Raw genomic sequence first — 22,209 nt, 5'->3', positions numbered from 1 at the left:
ATACTCGAATTACGGAGTTCGGTGAGACGCGATTGAAACATATCACAAAGTTTCAAACAATCCCGGGGATCATATCCGCGCCTAGCAGCAAAACTTTTGATCCTGGCTGTGCTGTTTTGCGGCCACGTTTCAGGACAAAAATACAACACAAACAAGAATACACAACAGCTCCGCTCCCCTGCGGCTTAAATCCAAAAAACAAAAATAAACACAAAAACCGTAAAACCACGACATATAATATAGCATGGCTACGTTGTACCGTCGCGTATCGGTACTTTTGCCTAACACACTTTACTCAAATTCATTGTTTATTGTGAATTTAAAAAAGTATCAAAAAAAAAAACAAATCTTGCCAAATAAACGATTTAAAAAAAAACTTCTTTACAGAGGCAAGTAGTTCATGCTTCGGAGATCTTATGTAAATAATGTAAAGAGTAAAAGACGTCTTGGTCCTTGCTTGGTTAAACAAATTCGATTTTCATATAGTCGTTCGTATGGTAGATTTTCGTAAAAAGTATGTGAAGAACGTGGAATCGTCTTTAAAAATATCCGTACCAAAATTTAATTTTATACTAACTTATCTTGGTTTTTATATTATTAGTTTTTAATACGCTGGGCTCTCTTACAGAATAATTTACTAATCGACAATGTTGATAAATTATAATATGATATAAAATCGATAAGTTAGAAGTTGTAGGATCATATAACCTTCTCTTTTACAATTATAATACACAATAATATACACAAAACGCAATAGAAGATGTATTTGTAGCGGTACATGAGTCATAGGACGATCCGAATCGAGAGTGACTCATGTTGTTGTGCCTCGGAATACGGACACCGCCTTGACGCACGAAACATAACGATGAATAAACTCCGGGCAAAACAATGTCGCGCGCAGGATAAATAAACGGACGCGATCGCAAGCGAGTCAGTTATTATTCGAGTTATTATCCGAGTTATAGTTCGAGTTAACACACGAGTTATCCGCGAGCGTTCATACCCTATCTTTGCAAATACGTTCGTACGAGCGTCTCTCAACGGTATTTACATTTATCCAATTTATTCCAAATATATTTGACGGGTTGCAGCAGCGATCTCTCGTTATTCTATATTATTGATCCTCACACAATCCACCACATATTGAAAAGATTATTTTCTCAATAGAATTTTATGCCTTTTATTAATCCATTCAAATTAATTGTTTCTCGATATCTGGAATCCTATCTCACGGTAAAAGAATGATATATTTGCATTTTCCGAATATTTTCCTTGCTTCTTTAAAAAGGAGCTTTTTTAAATTTTCACCTACGAGTACGTTGTTAGAGAATCATATGCAACGTTTCACGCAAGGAACAGGTTTTATCTTCTTTTATAATACAATAACGCTCTCTTATCTGAACTCGCTTTAATCGGACGTCACTTTAACCGGCTATATTTTCATTGCCAGGTGCGAGAGAGTAAATAAGGAAACTTCATGAAGAAGACTTGAATTGAAAAGACGACGATATAGTATGTATTTAATGGATTAAATGAAGATGTGAAAAAAATGTTACTACTCTCGGGTATAAAAAATACCCGTGATCACTACGCTCGCAAAAAATTCTACATAATACAACCAGTCAGCCGTGCCGATTCGGACCTTTCATCCTACGACATTATTGAGTGACCGGAGGGACAAAAATGCATGCGACTCACCATTAGAAGCGGACAAACGGAAAACGTTGCCATCGATATTGCACTATCTCAGCAAATATCATTAGAAAGACTAACATCAGGCAGGAACCGTTGAAAATCCAATGGTGGAAATGGAGGTTGTGAAAAATCTGTTACAAAACAAAACACGATAAGTGATCGCTGATTATTTGGAAAGTTGGAGATTTTGAAAAATGGAAATTTATTACATTCGTAACTTTAGTAATAATAAAGATTGAAATTCTAATAAACATCCAGAAATGTAAAAACAGAAACTCTAATATAAAATTTTAAAATCTAGAAATCAAGAATCTAACGATTTTTTAAATATATTAGTCATTTTTTTTTTTAATAATTTGCTATTCAGGCTTTAACACTTTTATTATTTTAGTAGAAGAATAATCTTAGAAAACCCTAACCTATGAAATTTTCAAACAAATTGTATTTCTTAATTAATAGTATTCAAAGCAAAATATACAGAATACACATAATTCAAGTATGATATGTAAAGTTACTTACATTCTTGTCTTTTGAGCTACCGTTGGAGCATTCCCAAAGAAGACAAAGAAGTCCAAGCAATGATATGTCTATAACAAAACATAAAATATCATGAATATCGTTAATACGCAATAACAAACATGGGACTTTAGCAATGATAAAGACTAAACTCTAATAAGTATATAAATTGAAACTCTAACATAAAAGTATGAGAACAGAACATTGAGAATTCAACAATTTTTTATGCGTATCAGACAGTTTTATTGTACTTAAATGTTAAAACGTTGAGATTTTATTTCAACTAAAAAGGACATTTACAGCTTTCTAAATTATCAAACATTTTTATTGTATAATTAACAATAATTCAAACAAATTGAAATACAATATGTAAAACTACTTACATTCTTGAGCTCCTGCAGAGGCTTTGTCCTGTTGAGAGATGCACTGACTCTAATACCGAAAAAGAATGTTCAAAAGAATATAAAATAAGACCGCATTACCGCGACCGCTAAAATTATAATCGGCGAACGATAACTCTAATGTGGCGTACAAAATTGTTTGAAAAAATTTTACTACTTTCGCGTGTGATTATTTAATTGAATTTAATCAAAACGACCGTAATTTGAAAATATTGAGAAATACTTTTGCGAAGCAAACACTGACTCTACAAAACGCATTGCATACGGTCACAAATATTCCCTAAATATAAAGTTGTTTATGGGTGTAGAAAATAAGCGGAATATTGTTTCGATGTTTTCCTTCTTTTCACTATTGAACGTTTATTTAGAAAATAATATTACTTTTCTGTTACGTATGAAAAATATTAGTTTAAAATTATAAGGTATTTCTCGATATCGAACAAATGTTTACGAATACCGTGAATGCAATGCGATCATTTGCAAGAATTATATTGTGAATGTTCGTTGCTAGAATATAAAATATACACTCTACTAATACACTATAGTCGCGTGTTATAAATAGTTGAAAATATTTGCAAGAATTCAAAAGTTCCTAACCAAATATACTTAAACAATATTAGAGAAACGCATGCGAAATCTTGCTTTGAGAAGTTAAACGATAGTAAAAAATATAGTAATGAATAATGCGAAAAATATACTAATGAAAATAACAAAGAACCGAGGCCACCAATAGGCCATAATACGTTACAAACCTGACGCAACACGATCCATGTTTTCGGTACGAAATGAGACGACTAAATGACTCCTTGTACCTTAGTTTCGCCTTGCAACTTCCAAAGTGGTGGGGGATGGAGGGGATACGAGCCGGTGGCACAAGTAGCTACGCAGTTAACGACTACTAGACAAAAAAATGTATACATCAACAAAAATATTCGTCTTCTACGAAACACTTCCTTTCGAATTACGCAGCAGGAATCTTTCGAATTGCGCAGCACGAATCTTTTTCTACATCGATATTTTACAAACATCGTACAGTAATTCGTAGTCCTACTGGCAACATCACAGACACATTTGTCAAACTTATTGCCTTAATTACCTTATTTTATTACCTTAATTTCGTTGAAGGAAGCAAGATTTAAACAACAGCACGGAGAAAATGAAAAATTACTTAAAATTACTGGTCGCCAATGACCTAGTATGCAGACGAAGGGTGAAGTGCTTTTTAAGTGCGTATTCGCTTTTAATACTAATATAAAATAATAAAAGAGAAACGTTATTTATTCCTAAGCGAAAAATATAGTAAGAGAATAATTTTTTCACGGTTGAAAATTTGAAGTCCATTGATATTTTCTCTCTGATATTTTTATTCTCTCTGATATCGTGGTATCTGAAGTTTTGACCAATCCAATAATTTTCATTGTTAGAAATATCTTGAATACAGAGAATTAAGAAATGTATAGTGAAGGATCTAAATAATTAAAATTAATTATGGCGGAGGAATCAATGAAGGAAAGTTATTTTGCTAATTATTATACGAATGATTGTTCAAAATATCGCGCAATAATTACTAAACTATTTAATTAACACTAACCTTACCAGGCCTAGTCAAATGACTGGTTTAAAGATCTAATTTAAAATTGTACATTTATCGTTATTTCTTTTGTTCATCTAGCTTTATGTGAATTCTTATATTCTCCGATTACTTGATCTCTCAACTTTTAGAACCAGTTATTTGACCGGGTCTGGTGAGATTAGTGTCGAAAGCCAGCATGAAATTTTCTTCAATTTCTGATCTTCGGCTGATTTTCAGTATTTTACCTTCGACTTTTCACCAGCAATTAGATTTGAGAAACGAAATGCAATGTAAGACCTACCAACGTTTAGGCCATGTTGCTTCTAAGTGCAACAGACTACCGCAGAGTTGAATTCAACGACAAATTACGATCCAGATGAACATATTGACCCAGATTCGATATACCGAAGAAAGCGAGGATAACACAAATCAATCTTGTCGCGTGTCGTGTAAAAATTTTGGTCATCCCGTTCACATCAAGATAGCTCTCAACGCTTATTGTTAGTGTTAAAAAGGCGATGGCAAAAGAGAATTTGGAACATTAACGAAGAGCGAAATAAACAAATACGATTCCATCGAATAATAAGCTGGATAATTTCTTGAATAATTAATATCCTTTAACCGAAACTGTGATTCAAGAAAAGATTGTAAAGAAACTTGATATTGAATAGTTCATAATATTTTCAAATACTTTAACAATGTATAATGCTCGTTCGCATAATACGTTAGATTTACAAAATTTAAAAATGATACAAATCAATATTAATTCGATTGTTTTAAATGATAGGAAACGTGATTTGCAAGATATGCTGGGCAGTAGAAAATCGGACGTATCATTATCTGAACAGAAACCAAACAGTAGCTAATTAAACTTAAAAATAATACTAGTTTCTTTATTATTTCTGTTTATGCAACTGGTTCAGCAAAGAATGAGTTTATCAATGAATTAGACGTAATTTTATAATTTATATATATTATTATAGATATTATTTCTATTATCATATATATTATATCTTTTTAAAATAATCGTTATTTTATTGCAGGATATCTCAATTTCGAAAACATGGAATTTGGCAATTTGCGTAACAATAATCATAGTGTTAATTTGTATTTAATTCGGCTATTCTCGGTACTATATGAACCGAAATGGATGTTATATTTCGAGATATTATTATAATATACATAGTTTTCGTATTTTTTTATATTTGGCCTTTTCTATCCGATTTTAGTTTAGGCTCGAGCCGACAACCGGTCGCCGAGCGTAGCCACGGTCACGGGATGAACGTTCCACCTAACAGAGATATAAAGTTACATAGCTTTCCTTTAAAGAATTGGCAGTACAGACTGTTACGTCGAGTAGCACTCTCCTCCACCGGATCGCGTGTCGCGGGCAGGCTGGCAAGCAGAAGTCTATACATTGTCGCGGCGCGCCTTTAATATCGTGTTTTTAACCGTCGCCGGCGGCCCGCGGTAGGTGATCCGATGTCGTATATCAACACAATGCATCGACGAGCGTACTGTTGCCGTCTGGTCGCGAGTTCCAGAGACTTCGATTCGGATCGGTTTGATTTTACGTGTTCGTTGGCGCGTGCGGTGGCGTGATCCTAGGGTGGTGGGGGTTGTCTCCCCGAAAGACAAAAGAATCGGTTCAAGACAGTCTTTTCTCCATCAAGCATTCTAACTCATCAGTAGCATTCGAACAATCAAACGCATCAGTCGCATCAGTAGCATTTCGCATCATTCATACAAGTCATTCGTACTTCACACGATCTTGCTAGAACCTATTATCCGTAACCTCAACCACGATTAGAATCAATACTTTCTGTATAAGTTATTGTTATAAGTTCTGTATAAGTTGTTATAGTGTTATTGAGATACAAATATATCTATATATATATATATATATATGTCGGGTTGACGTTAGGGGCGTATAATGAATCTTCACCAGTGTTGTTCATGGTTGTCGCACAGATATTTATTACACAAGTATGGCTGATACAAGATTGACAAACGGACGCGGTAGCTGGACGCTAATGACAATGGCCCTAAGTTCGATATAGCGAATCCACGGTCAACGGGATGACGAATATACTTTGCTTCAAAGTCTAAGTCGTACTCAACTTACTACTCGTGATACTAGGAACGCTTGATTGACTCTTAGCTAATCAGATTGCCAGAAAAGAATGACTTTCCGTCGCGACGACGCTGCAGAGGAAAACTATGACGGGGTGTGCCTAAGGGCACGAGATCATCGGATTCGTCAAAGAAAGCCTCCACTCGGAGGGTGAGGGAAATAGGCGCTGCTGTTAATTGGTCAATTTCTATGTTGGCGGTTAGAAAAGGATGCTAGCCGCCCTAGAGAGAGAGTTCCTAGCAGGCAACGTCGTACGTGACCAAATCAGGCTTTCCCATAACTTCCCGCAATAGGTGACAGATTTACAGGCTGATAGAATAAAGACTGTTTGTCAATCTGAAGGACTTTAGTTAACTAAGTCCTAAGATTTGTAACGGTTCCTCAGGTTATCTGAACATAAACTGTAAACGATGCATCGGCATCTGGCGATCATCTGGCCCAAAGAATGGGGTCTGTGTGTGGCGAGCTGCGGGGCTGTTGGAATGTATTATTGTCAAGTGTCTGTACTGCCAATTCTTTAAAGGAAAGCTATGTTACTTTATATCTCTGTTAGGTGAAACGTTCATCCCGTGACCGTGGCTACGCTCGGCGACCGGTTGTCGCCTCGAGCCTAAACTCATTGTCTCAAGTTTCGAATGACTGTGTCTGGGTTATTTCGTAAATGCTACAGTATTGAGGCTTTTCCAAATAATTCCAACGGGGGGGACCCGGTGTCCTTTCATCTCCGACACGGCCATCCTGACTATCACACGTCCTCGGGTGTATCTAGAATATTGGGTTTCCCCAATGTTAGATTCGATATAACTGTCGTTATTTACAATTTAGTTAAGTGTCAAAATAGGTCAAGGGTCCGGTTTGACAGCAAAAATTCTGGTCGGACGTTTGATAAAGAAAGAGTTAAAAGAGAGTGGAAATCCGTAACGTTACGATTGATATTCGAAGTGCTAGTCGCATTTTGTGAATCATCAGTCTGGGCGTAATGACATGATGGACCATTCTCGATCTCGCACCTGGACGACCCTCAGTTCTCTGGATCATGATACCACACTGAGCTTTTGTTCAAACACTATGTTAGATGTTATCTCCGTAGTGTTAACGATACTTGAATTGAATTCGGTAACGGTGTGTTGATCCCACACTTACTTTGTTTGGGCCGTATGCCCCCCGTAAGCGTGTGTGTGCCACTATGTTCGATCCGACACCTGATTACCGCACTGGACATGTATGAAGACATTGTCCTTTGCCATATCGCCACACTACGTTAGATGTTATTTCCATGATACTTGAATCGAATTCGGTAACGGTGTGTTGATCCCGCACTTACTTTGTTTGGGCCGTATGCCCCCCGTAAGGCGTATGTGAGCCACTATGTTCGATCCGACACCTGATTACCGCACTGGACATGTATGAAGACATTGTCCTTTGCCATATCGCCACACTGGCATATGCAAACTCTTTCTGCTAAGTGCTGTGGTCAGCATGATCCTCTGGGACCGAGGTACTCGCATCGTCATGGTCACTGTTCTCGTCATCACCGCAGACGTCCAACTCAATAGGAACGCGACTATCTGGCATTTTCTTTAACCTATCATGGCTGTATTTATATGACCGTTTGCCGTCTAGTGTTTTTAAAATGTACCTATCTCCTTCCAAAATTTCCGCTATCACAAATGGACCGCTAAATTTCGGATCTAGTTTCGTTTGGTTCCTTTCCTCGTTTTTCTTTAATACAAAGTCACCGAGATTGAATTTAACTACTTTGGCTTTCGTTTTATCGAATCTTTCCTTATCATACTTAGCGCTATCTTCCATATTTCGTATGGCCTGTTGTCTTACGTTGCAGATATCTATTTCCTTTTCTTCGGTATTTTCAGATAGTAGTAACCCGTAGGGTCTCGCTGTTTTACCAATTAATAATTCTAGCGGACTCGATTTAGTCACACGATGAGTGGTGCAATTTAAAGCTAACTGTATTTCGCCGATCGCGTCTTGCCATGATCGCCCGGTCGTTTCTACTGTTGTAAACATATTCTTTAATGTACCCATAGTACGCTCTACTTGTCCATTCGCTCTACTAGCACCGGTTGCTATTAGGTGGAGTTTAATTTGTCTATCCTTACAAAAATCTTGAAATTCTTTGCCGGTAAAACATCGCCCTTGATCTGCTATTATCCGAGAGGGACTGCCGAATAGAAATATGGCGGACTTAAGTGCCTTAACGGTGCTAAGTGAGTCTATTTTACGAGTGTGGTGTAAGTATACAAATTTGGTAAAGGCATCGATCAGGACAATGACGTATTCTTTCGAGTCGTTCTTGCCGCTCAGCTTTCCCGTTATGTCTACGTGAATGGTATGCCAAGGTATGCTGGTCTTAGGTATGGGATGTAATTCAACTTGCACTTTGCCTGAATTCGCCTTAGAAATCTGACAAGCATGACAGTTCTCTACGAATTTGCGAACATATTTCGCCATCCCTTCGAACCAGTAATACTCGTACAGTTTCTCGAGCGTTTTATCCCAACCTAAGTGCATAATTGACTGGTGTATGTGGTTAATGACGGACCACCTAAACCCTCTTGGTACGATGGGCAGGCAGAGGGTCTTGCCTCTCCTTTGTATTTTACGGTAAAGGGTACCGGATCGTAACTCATACGTACTCGCAATGTCTTCCGCGAGCTCGTCGTTTCGCAGTTTGTTGACGATTTCAGAAATTTGAGGGTCGCGACGTTGTTCCGCTAGTAGCCAATCTTCCGAGATTTCGGCCAGATTAATTTTCTTTTCTTCGATCTTGTTGGTGGGGGCGCGGTCGGTGTCTACCGGTTTACGCGAGAAGAAATCTACGTGGGCCATTCGTTTGCCTTCTCGGTACATAATGTCGAAAGTGAAAGTTTGCAAGTAAGCTCACCACCTATGAACCCTGTCACTTAGACTTACTTTATTACGAGCTGCTTTTAACGAATTACAATCAGTGACAACGAGAAATTCCCGTCCGTGTAGATAGTGGCGAAAATGTTTAACGGCGTTTACAACTGCCAGGGTCTCTAGTTCATATGAATGATATTTGGATTCCGCGGGGCTCGTTCTCTTACTGTAATATTCTATTACTCGGTTTCTGCCGTCGATTTTGTGCATTAAAATAGCGCCGTATCCGTCCGAACTAGCGTCAGTATGTAATTCTATCGGGTAATTCGGGTCAAATATCATCAACACCGGCTCGTTGGTCAGGATGGAAATTATTTTTTGCCTTATGGTTTCGTGTCTATCTGTCCAAGTTAGGTTTTTATACCGGAGGTAAGTGCGTACAACGGTTTCATTACCTGTGAAAATTACATTCTGCCTTAATTAATTCGCTTATTCGTTCGCGCACTATGCTTCGCTCTGCCTCGCTAAGCCTGTGGGGGCTTCTTTGTACGGTGATATTAGGATCAATCAAACGTATCCCTAACTGTCCCGTATTTACACGTGCACGCGGGAAACCCGTAATAAACGAACTTTTAAATTCTCCGAGGATGGAGATCAATCGGTCTTTATCTTTACCGAGCACCTCGGTGTCGACCCCATTAATATCGATTTTACTTTCGGCGGTTATATTGTAAACATTGGCAGCTTTTGCCCTGCAAATACTGAGGCTATCTTGGGTAATATTTACGTTAAAACCTTGGCTCAAAATTTCGCGGCCTATCATGATGTCGTAATTTAGATAGCCGTCGGCAAGGATGTGAAAAATTATCTCCAACGCAAAACCATTAATACGTACTATGGATGCAATTTGAGACGTGCAATTAATACGGTGATTTCCTATCCCTCGCATTACTACTATGTAGGTCGTTCTTTTGCCGGAAAACTTCGAGGCTACGGACTCTTTGATTAGCGAACATTCGGCTCCAGAATCGAAATAAAACGAGAACGACTCACCCAGATGGCTTAATTTACCAGTTGAAGACTCCACCACGCAGGAGTTGACTCGACGTTCGTTATCAGGGTTGCGATTTGTTTTCTGCAGCAGCGGGCAGTTGGGTGCGATGTGGCCCTCTCCGCGACACTTGAAGAATGACACCTTGGGCGATCCAGCCGGTCGGCTTTTCTCCTGGCGTCGTGCAGTCTCCTGTCTCTCGGTTCTCATTCTCGTACGACACTCCGCTATCTTATGCCCGGGAATACCACAGTGACGACACTTGATCCGGGGGTCAGGGTAGCTTCTGCCGTTTAACTTCGGGGCCCGTTGATGGATTTCCTGACGAAGGCGCCAGCCTCTTCTTCGCGTAGTGGAAAGCATTCATTTCCGTCAAAAATTGGTCCAGAGTCTTGATGTCGCTTGTAAGCGCTAGTTTCTCGACACGTTCGTCGCGCAGACTCAGGTGATGAAGAACGGTGGTGATACTTCCTTAGGTTCCGCACCCGCCTCTTGCTCTTTCAATTGACTCACGATGGCCAGAAGCTGCTCCTTAATTGTAGACGGTGGTGATCCCACTTCTGATGTCGGGTTGACGTTAGGGGCGTATAATGAATCTTCACCAGTGTTGTTCATGGTTGTCGCACAGATATTTATTACACAAGTATGGCTGATACAAGATTGACAAACGGACGCGGTAGCTGGACGCTAATGACAATGGCCCTAAGTTCGATATAGCGAATCCACGGTCAACGGGATGACGAATATACTTTGCTTCAAAGTCTAAGTCGTACTCAACTTACTACTCGTGATACTAGGAACGCTTGATTGACTCTTAGCTAATCAGATTGCCAGAAAAGAATGACTTTCCGTCGCGACGACGCTGCAGAGGAAAACTATGACGGGGTGTGCCTAAGGGCACGAGATCATCGGATTCGTCAAAGAAAGCCTCCACTCGGAGGGTGAGGGAAATAGGCGCTGCTGTTAATTGGTCAATTTCTATGTTGGCGGTTAGAAAAGGATGCTAGCCGCCCTAGAGAGAGAGTTCCTAGCAGGCAACGTCGTACGTGACCAAATCAGGCTTTCCCATAACTTCCCGCAATAGGTGACAGATTTACAGGCTGATAGAATAAAGACTGTTTGTCAATCTGAAGGACTTTAGTTAACTAAGTCCTAAGATTTGTAACGGTTCCTCAGGTTATCTGAACATAAACTGTAAACGATGCATCGGCATCTGGCGATCATCTGGCCCAAAGAATGGGGTCTGTGTGTGGCGAGCTGCGGGGCTGTTGGAATGTATTATTGTCAAGTGTCTGTACTGCCAATTCTTTAAAGGAAAGCTATGTTACTTTATATCCTTGTTAGGTGAAACGTTCATCCCGTGACCGTGGCTACGCTCGGCGACCGGTTGTCGCCTCGAGCCTAAACTCATTGTCTCAAGTTTCGAATGACTGTGTCTGGGTTATTTCGTAAATGCTACAGTATTGAGGCTTTTCCAAATAATTCCAACGGGGGGGACCCGGTGTCCTTTCATCTCCGACATATATATATATGTCGGGTTGGCGATAAGGGCGTTTAATGAGTCTTCACCAGTGTTGTTCATGGTTGTCGCACAGATGTTTATTACACAAATATGGCTGATACGAGATTGACAAGCGGACGCGGTAACTGGACGCTAATGACAATGGCCCTAGGTTCGATATAGCGAATCCACGGTCAACGGGATAACGAATATACTTTGCTTCAAAGTCTAAGTCGGACTCAACTTACTACTCGTGATACTAGGAACGCTTGATTAACTCTTAGCTAATCAGATTGCCAGAAAAGAATGACTTTCTGTCGCGACGACGCTGCAGAGGAAAACTATGATGGGGTGTGCCTAAGGGCACGAGATCATCGGATTCGTCAAAGAAAGCCTCCACTCGGAGGGTGAGGGAAAGAGACGCTGCTGTTAATAGGTCAATTTCTATGTTGGCGGTTAGAAAAGGATGCTAGCCGCCCTAGAGAGAGAGTTCCTAGCAGGTGTCACGTAATTTTTGAGTAATTATACAAATGTTGAGTTCAGTATAGTCTTTATTCTTTAGACTTAGTGTTTTATTACAGAGGTCAATATTGTAACTGGATTGAAATTAGAAATAGAACTGTTTGAACGGTCTCGTACCATCAAAGAAGAAAGCTCGGTGTGGGTGTTCCCTTTGGAACTCAGAACGCGGATTCGTTGTCCACACTTTTTGGTGGAAAAGTGAGGGTAACGATCCGCGATGCCCATTGGTAAATGAATTAGGTAGTAAAGACAAGGAGAGCTAGATATGGCTCGTGAGCATCCTTGTTCATGGGAAAAGTCTTATCTTGCCAGGCACCCGCTTTCTCCGTATTAGGTAAGAGTCGAGTGCAACAAACATAAGGACCATCTGTAAACCGAAAATGTTTAAGTGAAGAAAACTGAAACTGAACAGATTCGGTTTATGTCGTCTTCTTAGGCCTGCTGCGAGTTAACAGAACAATAGATAGGTCTTGGCGTTCGGACTACGTGGAATTTTACAAGGACCGTCACATCTGGCGTACCACATGGCAAAAAGGAAAGTTGATTCGTGACACAGGCAACGTGACCAAATCAGGCTTTCCCATAACTTCCCGCAATAGGTGACAGATTTACAGGCTGATAGAATAAAGACTGTTTGTCAATCTGAAGGACTTTAGTTAACTAAGTCCTAAGATTTGTAACGGTTCCTCAGGCTATCTGAACATAAACTGTAAACGATGCATCGGCATCTGGCGATCATCTGGCCCAACGAATGGGGTCTGTGTGTGGCGAGCTGCGGGGCTGTTGGAATGTCTTATTGTCAAGTGTCTGTACTGCCAATTCTTTAAAGGAAAGCTATGTTACTTTATATCTCTGTTAGGTGAAACGTTCATCCCGTGACCGTGGCTACGCTCGGCGACCGGTTGTCGCCTCGAGCCTAAACTCATTGTCTCAAGTTTCGAATGACTGTGTCTGGGTCATTTCGTAGATGCTACAGTATTGAGGCTTTTCCAAATAATTCCAACGGGGGTGGGGGGCGGTGTCCTTTCATCTCCGACATATATATATATTCTACAACTGTGGAATAAAGTGCATTCATTGAATCACCCCTGTTATCCTAAACGAAACACGGGGAGCGATCAGTTCGCGGCGTCGATTAGCCTAATCGTAGCGAGAATTTACGCCTCTCGCTGACGCGTTCCTTCAAGACCGCGTCTCTCCGCGAACGGTCGTAACACAGACACTTGACAATAAGACATTCCAACGGCCCCGCAGCTCGCCACACATAGACCCCATTCTTTGGGCAAGATGATCGTCAGATGCCGATGCATCGTTTACAGTTTATGTTCAGATAACCTGAGGAACCGTTACAAATCTTAGGACTTAGTTAACTAAAGTCCTTCAGATTGACAAACAGTCTTTATTCTATCAGCCTGTAAATCTGTCACCTATTGCGGGAAGATATGGGAAACCTGATTTGGTCACGTACGACGCTGCCTGCTAGGAACTCTCTCTCAAGGGCGGCTAGCATCCTTTTCTAACCGCCAACATAGAAATTGACCAATTAACAGCAACGTCTATTTCCCTCACCCTCTGAGTGGAGGCTTCCTTTGACGAATCCGATGATCTCGTGCCCTTAGGCACACCCCATCATAGTTTTCCTCTGCAACGTCGTCGTGACGGAAAGTCATTCCCTTTTTGGCAGTCTCATTAGCCATACGCCTAGTGTGTTTGTACGATCGGTGAATAATCTACGTCTTAGCAAAGAGCTAATCAAGCGATCCTTGTATCACGAGTAGTAAGTCGAGTCCGACTTAGACTTCGAAGCAAAGTATATTCGTTATCCCGTGGACCGTGGATTCGCTATATCGAACCTAGGGTCATTGTCATTAGCGTCTAGTTACCATGTCAAGCTTGTCAATCTTGTATCAACCATATTTGTGTAATAAATATCTGTGCGACAACCATGAACCACACTGGTGAAGATTCATTAAACGCCCCTAACTCCAACCCGACATCAGAAGTGGGATCACCAACGTCTACAATTAAGGAGCAACTTCTGGCCATCGCGAGTGAATTGAAAGAGCAAGAGGCGGGTGCGGAACCTAAGGAAGTATCACCACCGTCTACAATTTCGAAGCGGCTTCTGGCCGTCGTGAGTCAATTGGAGGAGCCAGGGGTGAGTGTGGAACCTAAGGACATATCATTACCGACGTTCGATCCCGATATCGCGGGTACCGACCCTGTCGCATGGTGCTCACTTGCCAGTTGTCTCATGGAAGGAAGGCCCATGCGATATAATGAATTACTTCGCACCGTAAGTCATGCGCTGAAGGGCGCTGCCGCGGGGTGGCTCTCGCAGGTGCCGGTCAATGCAAGCCTTACCTGGCCAAAATTTAAAGAACTTTTTCTTACGCGCTTTGGTGGTATCGAAACGACAACCGAAGCTCTAATGAAGATGGTAGCCGAACCTCGGCTGGAGGGTGAATCCATAGGAGCCTATGGTGTTCGTCTCTGTTCCCTCCTTGGGGCAAGGTGGGATCATCTGGATGCGGTCGAGATAGTCCACGCCAACGTTCTTCATCACCTGAGTCTGCTCGACGAACGTGTCGAGAAACTAGCGCTTACAAGCGACATCAAGACTCGGGATCAATTTTTGGCGGAAATGAAAGCTTTCCACTACGCGAAGAAGAGGCCGGCGCCTTCGTCAGGAAATCCATCAGCTGGCCCCGAAGCTAAACGGCAGAAGATACCTGACCCCCGGATCAAGTGTCGTCACTGTGGTATTCCCGGGCATAAGATAGCGGAGTGTCGTACGAGAATGAGAACCGAGAGACAGGAGAAAAGCCGACCGGCTGGATCGTCCAAGGTGTCATGCTTCAAGTGTCGCGGAGAGGGCCACATCGCACCCAACTGTCCGCTGCTGCAGAAAACAAATCGCAACCCCGCTAACGAACGTCGAGTCAACTCCTGCGTGGTGGAGTCTTCAACTGGTAAATTAAGCCATCTGGGTGAGTCGTTCTCGTTTTATTTCGATTCTGGAGCCGAATGTTCGCTAATCAAAGAGTCCGTAGCCTCGAAGTTTTCCGGCAAAAGAACGACCGACGTAGTAGTAATGCGAGGGATAGGAAATCACCGTATTAATTGCACGTCTCAAATTGCATCCATAGTACGTATTAATGGTTTTGCGTTGGAGATAATTTTCCACATCCTTGCCGACGGCTATCTAAATTACGACATCATGATAGGCCGCGAAATCTTAAGCCAAGGTTTCAACGTAAATATTACCCAAGATAGCCTCAGTATTTGCAGGACAAAAGCTGCCAATGTTTACAATATAACCGCCGAAAGTAAAATCGATATTAATGGGGTCGACACTGAGGTGCTCGGTAAAGATAAAGACCGATTGATCTCCATCCTCGGAGAATTTAAAAGTTCGTTTATTACGGGTTTCCCGCGTGCACCTGTAAATACGGGACAGTTAGAGATACGTTTGATTGATCCTAATATCACCGTACAAAGAAGCCCCTACAGGCTTAGCGAGGCAGAGCGAAGCATAGTGCGCGAACGAATAAGCGAATTAATTAAGGCAGAAATCATAAGGCCTAGTAACTCACCGTTCGCGAGCCCTATATTACTCGTAAAGAAGAAGGACTGCTCGGATAGGTTGTGCGTAGATTTTCGAGAGCTAAATAAAAATACGGTCGCGGACCGATATCCCCTACCTCTTATCGCGGATCAAATCGCGAGATTGCAAAGGGCGAAGTACTTCATTAGCCTCGACATGGCCAGCGGGTTCCATCAAATCCCCATTCATCCCAATTCGACAGAATATACAGCGTTTGTCACCCCCGACGGGCAATACGAGTATACGACGATGCCGTTTGGATTGAAAAACGCACCGTCCGTTTTCCAGAGGGCTATTCTCAATGCCTTGGGCGGCCTCGCCCACTCGTACGTCGTTGTCTACCTGGATGACGTCCTAATTATCGCTGAATCGGTAGACCAGGCTCTAGAAAGATTACGCATCGTACTAGGTACCCTCGTAAACGCCGGGTTCTCCTTCAATTTTTCGAAGTGTTCCTTTCTCAAGACCTCTGTACTTTATCTCGGGTACGTAGTTCATAACGGAGAAGTTCGCCCAAATCCGGGTAAAATACGAGCCTTGAGTTCTCTACCGGCACCAACGACCGTCGCTCAACTTAGGCAGTTCATAGGTTTAGCCTCCTATTTCCGAAAGTTCGTCCCTAAATTTTCACAGGTAATGAAACCGTTGTACGCACTTACCTCCGGTATTAAAAACCTAACTTGGACAGATAGACACGAAACCATAAGGCAAAAAATAATTTCTATCCTGACCAACGAGCCGGTGTTAATGATATGTGACCCGAATTACCCGATAGAATTACATACTGACGCTAGTTCGGACGGATACGGCTCTATTTTAATGCACAAAATCGACGGCAGAAACCGAGTAATAGAATATTACAGTAAGAGAACGAGCCCCCCGGAATCCAGGTATCATTCATATGAACTAGAGACCCTGGCAGTTGTAAACGCCGTTAAACATTTTCGCCACTATCTGCACGGACGGGAATTTCTCGTTGTCGCTGATTGTAATTCGTTAAAAGCAGCCCGTAATAAAGTAAGTCTAAGTGACAGGGTTCATAGGTGGTTTGCATACTTGCAAACTTTCACTTTCGACATTATGTACCGAGAAGGCAAACGAATGGCCCACGTAGATTTCTTCTCGCGTAATCCTGTAGACACCGACCGCGCCCCCACCAACAAGATCGAAGAAAAGAAAATTAATCTGGCCGAAATCTCGGGAGATTGGCTACTAGCGGAACAACGTCGCGACCCTCAAATTTCTGAAATCGTCAACAAACTGCGAAACGACGAGCTCGCGGAAGACATTGCGAGTACGTATGAGTTACGATCCGGTACCCTTTACCGTAAAATACAAAGGAGAGGCAAGACCCTCTGCCTGCCCATCGTACCAAGAGGGTTTAGGTGGTCCGTCATTAAACACATACACCAGTCAATTATGCACTTAGGTTGGGATAAAACGCTCGAGAAACTGTACGAGTATTACTGGTTCGAAGGGATGGCGAAATATGTTCGCAAATTCGTAGAGAACTGTCATACTTGTCAGATTTCTAAGGCGAATTCAGGCAAAGTGCAAGTTGAATTACATCCCATACCTAAGACCAGCATACCTTGGCATACCATTCACGTAGACATAACGGGAAAGCTGAGCAGCAAGAACGACTCGAAAGAATACGTCATTCTCCTGATCGATGCCTTTGCCAAATTTGTATACTTACACCACACTCGTAAAATAGACTCCCTTAGCACCGTTAATGCACTTAAGTCCGCCATATTTCTATTCGACAGTCCCTCTCGGATAATAGCGGATCAAGGGCGATGTTTTACCGGCAAAGAATTTCAAGATTTTTGTAAGGATAGACAAATTAAACTCCACCTGATAGCAACCGGTGCTAGTAGAGCGAATGGACAGATAGAACGTACTATGGGTACATTAAAGAATATGTTTACAACAGTAGAAACGACCGGGCGATCATGGCAAGACGCGATCGGCGAAATACAGTTAGCTTTAAATTGCACCACTCATCGTGTGACTAAATCGAGTCCGCTAGAATCATTAATTGGTAAAACAGCGAGACCCTACGGGTTACTACTATCTGAAAATACCGAAGAAAAGGAAATAGATATCTGCAACGTAAGACAACAGGCCATACGAAATATGGAAGATAGCGCTAAGTATGATAAGGAAAGATTCGATAAAACGAAAGCCAAAGTAGTTAAATTCAATCTCGGTGACTTTGTATTAAAGAAAAACGAGGAAAGGAACCAAACGAAACTAGATCCGAAATTTAGGGGTCCATTTGTGATAGCGGAAATTTTGGAAGGAGATAGGTACATTTTAAAAACACTAGACGGCAAACGGTCATATAAATACAGCCATGATAGGTTAAAGAAAATGCCAGATAGTCGCGTTCCTACTGAGTTGGACGTCTGCGGTGATGACGAGAACAGTGACCATGACGATGCGAGTACCTCGGTCTCAGAGGATCATTCTGACCACAGCACTTAGCAGAAAGAGTTTGCATATGCCCAGTGTGGCGATATGGCAAAGGACAATGTCTTCATACATGTCCAGCGCGGTAATCAGGTGTCGGATCGAACATAGTGGCTCACATACGCTTACGGGGGGCATACGGCCCAAACAAAGTAAGTGCGAGATCAACACACCGTTACCGAATTCAATTCAAGTATCGTTAACACTACGGAGATAACATCTAACATAGTGTTTGAACAAAAGCTCAGTGTGGTATCATGATCCAGAGAACTGAGGGCCGTCTAGGTGCGAGATCGAGAATGGTCCATCATGTCATTACGCTCAGACTGATGATTCACAAAATGCGACTAGCACTTCGAATATCAATCGTAACGTCACGGATTTCCACTCTCTTTTAACTCTTTCTTTATCAAACGTCCGACCAGAATTTTTGCTGTCAAACCGGACCCTTGACCTATTTTGACACTTAACTAAATTGTAAATAACGACAGTTATATCGAATCTAATATTGGGGAAACCCAATATTCTAGATACAGCCGAGGACGTGTGATAGTCAGGATGGCCGTGTCGGAGATGAAAGGACACCGGGTCTCCCCCCCCCCCCCCACCCGTTGGAATTATTTGGAAAAGCCTCAATACTGTAGCGTCTACGAAATAACCCAGACACAGTCATTCGAAACTTGAGACAATGAGTTTAGGCTCGAGGCGACAACCGGTCGCCGAGCGTAGCCACGGTCACGGGATGAACGTTTCACCTAACAGAGATATATAGTAACGTAGCTTTCCTTTAAAGAATTGGCAGTACAGACACTTGACAATAAGACATTCCAACAGCCCCGCAGCTCGCCACACACAGACCCCATTCGTTGGGCCAGATGATCGCCAGATGCCGATGCATCGTTTACAGTTTATGTTCAGATAGCCTGAGGAACCGTTACAAATCTTAGGACTTAGTTAACTAAAGTCCTTCAGATTGACAAACAGTCTTTATTCTATCAGCCTGTAAATCTGTCACCTATTGTGGGATGTTATGGGAAAGCCTGATTTGGTCACGTTGCCTGTGTCACGAATCAACTTTCCTTTTTGCCATGTGGTACGCCAGATGTGACGGTCCTTGTAAAATTCCACGTAGTCCGAACGCCAAGACCTATCTATTGTTCTGTTAACTCGCAGCAGGCCTAAGAAGACGACATAAACCGAATCTGTTCAGTTTCAGTTTTCTTCACTTAAACATTTTCGGTTTACAGATGGTCCTTATGTTTGTTGCACTCGACTCTTACCTAATACGGAGAAAGCGGGTGCCTGGCAAGATAAGACTTTTCCCATGAACAAGGATGCTCACGAGCCATATCTAGCTCTCCTTGTCTTTACTACCTAATTCATTTACCAATGGGCATCGCGGATCGTTACCCTCACTTTTCCACCAAAAAGTGTGGACAACGAATCCGCGTTCTGAGTTCCAAAGGGAACACCCACACCGAGCTTTCTTCTTTGATGGTACGAGACCGTTCAAACAGTTCTATTTCTAATTTCAATCCAGTTACAATATTGACCTCTGTAATAAAACACTAAGTCTAAAGAATAAAGACTATACTGAACTCAACATTTGTATAATTACTCAAAAATTACGTGACACCTGCTAGGAACTCTCTCTCTAGGGCGGCTAGCATCCTTTTCTAACCGCCAACATAGAAATTGACCAATTAACAGCAGCGCCTATTTCCCTCACCCTCCGAGTGGAGGCTTTCTTTGACGAATCCGATGATCTCGTGCCCTTAGGCACACCCCGTCATAGTTTTCCTCTGCAGCGTCGTCGCGACGGAAAGTCATTCTTTTCTGGCAATCTGATTAGCTAAGAGTCAATCAAGCGTTCCTAGTATCACGAGTAGTAAGTTGAGTACGACTTAGACTTTGAAGCAAAGTATATTCGTCATCCCGTTGACCGTGGATTCGCTATATCGAACTTAGGGCCATTGTCATTAGCGTCCAGCTACCGCGTCCGTTTGTCAATCTTGTATCAGCCATACTTGTGTAATAAATATCTGTGCGACAACCATGAACAACACTGGTGAAGATTCATTATACGCCCCTAACGTCAACCCGACATATATATATATATATATATAGATATATTTGTATCTCAATAACACTATAACAACTTATACAGAACTTATAACAATAACTTATACAGAAAGTATTGATTCTAATCGTGGTTGAGGTTACGGATAATAGGTTCTAGCAAGATCGTGTGAAGTACGAATGACTTGTATGAATGATGCGAAATGCTACTGATGCGACTGATGCGTTTGATTGTTCGAATGCTACTGATGAGTTAGAATGCTTGATGGAGAAAAGACTGTCTTGAACCGATTCTTTTGTCTTTCGGGGAGACAACCCCCACCACCCTAGGATCACGCCACCGCACGCGCCAACGAACACGTAAAATCAAACCGATCCGAATCGAAGTCTCTGGAACTCGCGACCAGACGGCAACAGTACGCTCGTCGATGCATTGTGTTGATATACGACATCGGATCACCTACCGCGGGCCGCCGGCGACGGTTAAAAACACGATATTAAAGGCGCGCCGCGACAATGTATAGACTTCTGCTTGCCAGCCTGCCCGCGACACGCGATCCGGTGGAGGAGAGTGCTACTCGACGTAACAGTCTGTACTGCCAATTCTTTAAAGGAAAGCTATGTAACTTTATATCTCTGTTAGGTGGAACGTTCATCCCGTGACCGTGGCTACGCTCGGCGACCGGTTGTCGGCTCGAGCCTAAACTAAAATCGGATAGAAAAGGCCAAATATAAAAAAATACGAAAACTATGTATATTATAATAATATCTCGAAATATAACATCCATTTCGGTTCATATAGTACCGAGAATAGCCGAATTAAATACAAATTAACACTATGATTATTGTTACGCAAATTGCCAAATTCCATGTTTTCGAAATTGAGATATCCTGCAATAAAATAACGATTATTTTAAAAAGATATAATATATATGATAATAGAAATAATATCTATAATAATATATATAAATTATAAAATTACGTCTAATTCATTGATAAACTCATTCTTTGCTGAACCAGTTGCATAAACAGAAATAATAAAGAAACTAGTATTATTTTTAAGTTTAATTAGCTACTGTTTGGTTTCTGTTCAGATAATGATACGTCCGATTTTCTACTGCCCAGCATATCTTGCAAATCACGTTTCCTATCATTTAAAACAATCGAATTAATATTGATTTGTATCATTTTTAAATTTTGTAAATCTAACGTATTATGCGAACGAGCATTATACATTGTTAAAGTATTTGAAAATATTATGAACTATTCAATATCAAGTTTCTTTACAATCTTTTCTTGAATCACAGTTTCGGTTAAAGGATATTAATTATTCAAGAAATTATCCAGCTTATTATTCGATGGAATCGTATTTGTTTATTTCGCTCTTCGTTAATGTTCCAAATTCTCTTTTGCCATCGCCTTTTTAACACTAACAATAAGCGTTGAGAGCTATCTTGATGTGAACGGGATGACCAAAATTTTTACACGACACGCGACAAGATTGATTTGTGTTATCCTCGCTTTCTTCGGTATATCGAATCTGGGTCAATATGTTCATCTGGATCGTAATTTGTCGTTGAATTCAACTCTGCGGTAGTCTGTTGCACTTAGAAGCAACATGGCCTAAACGTTGGTAGGTCTTACATTGCATTTCGTTTCTCAAATCTAATTGCTGGTGAAAAGTCGAAGGTAAAATACTGAAAATCAGCCGAAGATCAGAAATTGAAGAAAATTTCATGCTGGCTTTCGACACTAATCTCACCAGACCCGGTCAAATAACTGGTTCTAAAAGT

At 41.5% G+C, this 22,209-nt stretch overlaps 2 long non-coding RNA genes across 2 annotated transcripts in view; one reads left to right on the top strand and one right to left on the bottom strand.

Annotated features, from left to right (window-relative positions):
- LOC132915718 (uncharacterized) overlaps positions 1–22,209 on the top strand; it is a 59,603-nt gene that overhangs the window by 18,806 nt on the left and 18,588 nt on the right. The gene's annotated exons all lie outside the window — the stretch shown is intronic.
- On the bottom strand, positions 1,538–3,436 carry LOC132915715 (uncharacterized). The gene is made up of 3 exons (XR_009659943.1): positions 3,365–3,436; positions 2,215–2,282; positions 1,538–1,826 (listed from the first exon to the last, which is right to left on the bottom strand). It is a non-coding gene; the product is annotated as an uncharacterized LOC132915715 (long non-coding RNA).

The sequence above is a fragment of the Bombus pascuorum genome, unplaced genomic scaffold (assembly GCF_905332965.1).
Source record: "Bombus pascuorum unplaced genomic scaffold, iyBomPasc1.1, whole genome shotgun sequence".
In the NCBI taxonomy this organism is placed as follows: Eukaryota; Metazoa; Arthropoda; class Insecta; order Hymenoptera; family Apidae; genus Bombus; species Bombus pascuorum.
The sequence above is the reverse complement of the archived record's forward strand: the minus strand, read 5'-3'. Positions and strand labels throughout refer to the sequence as shown.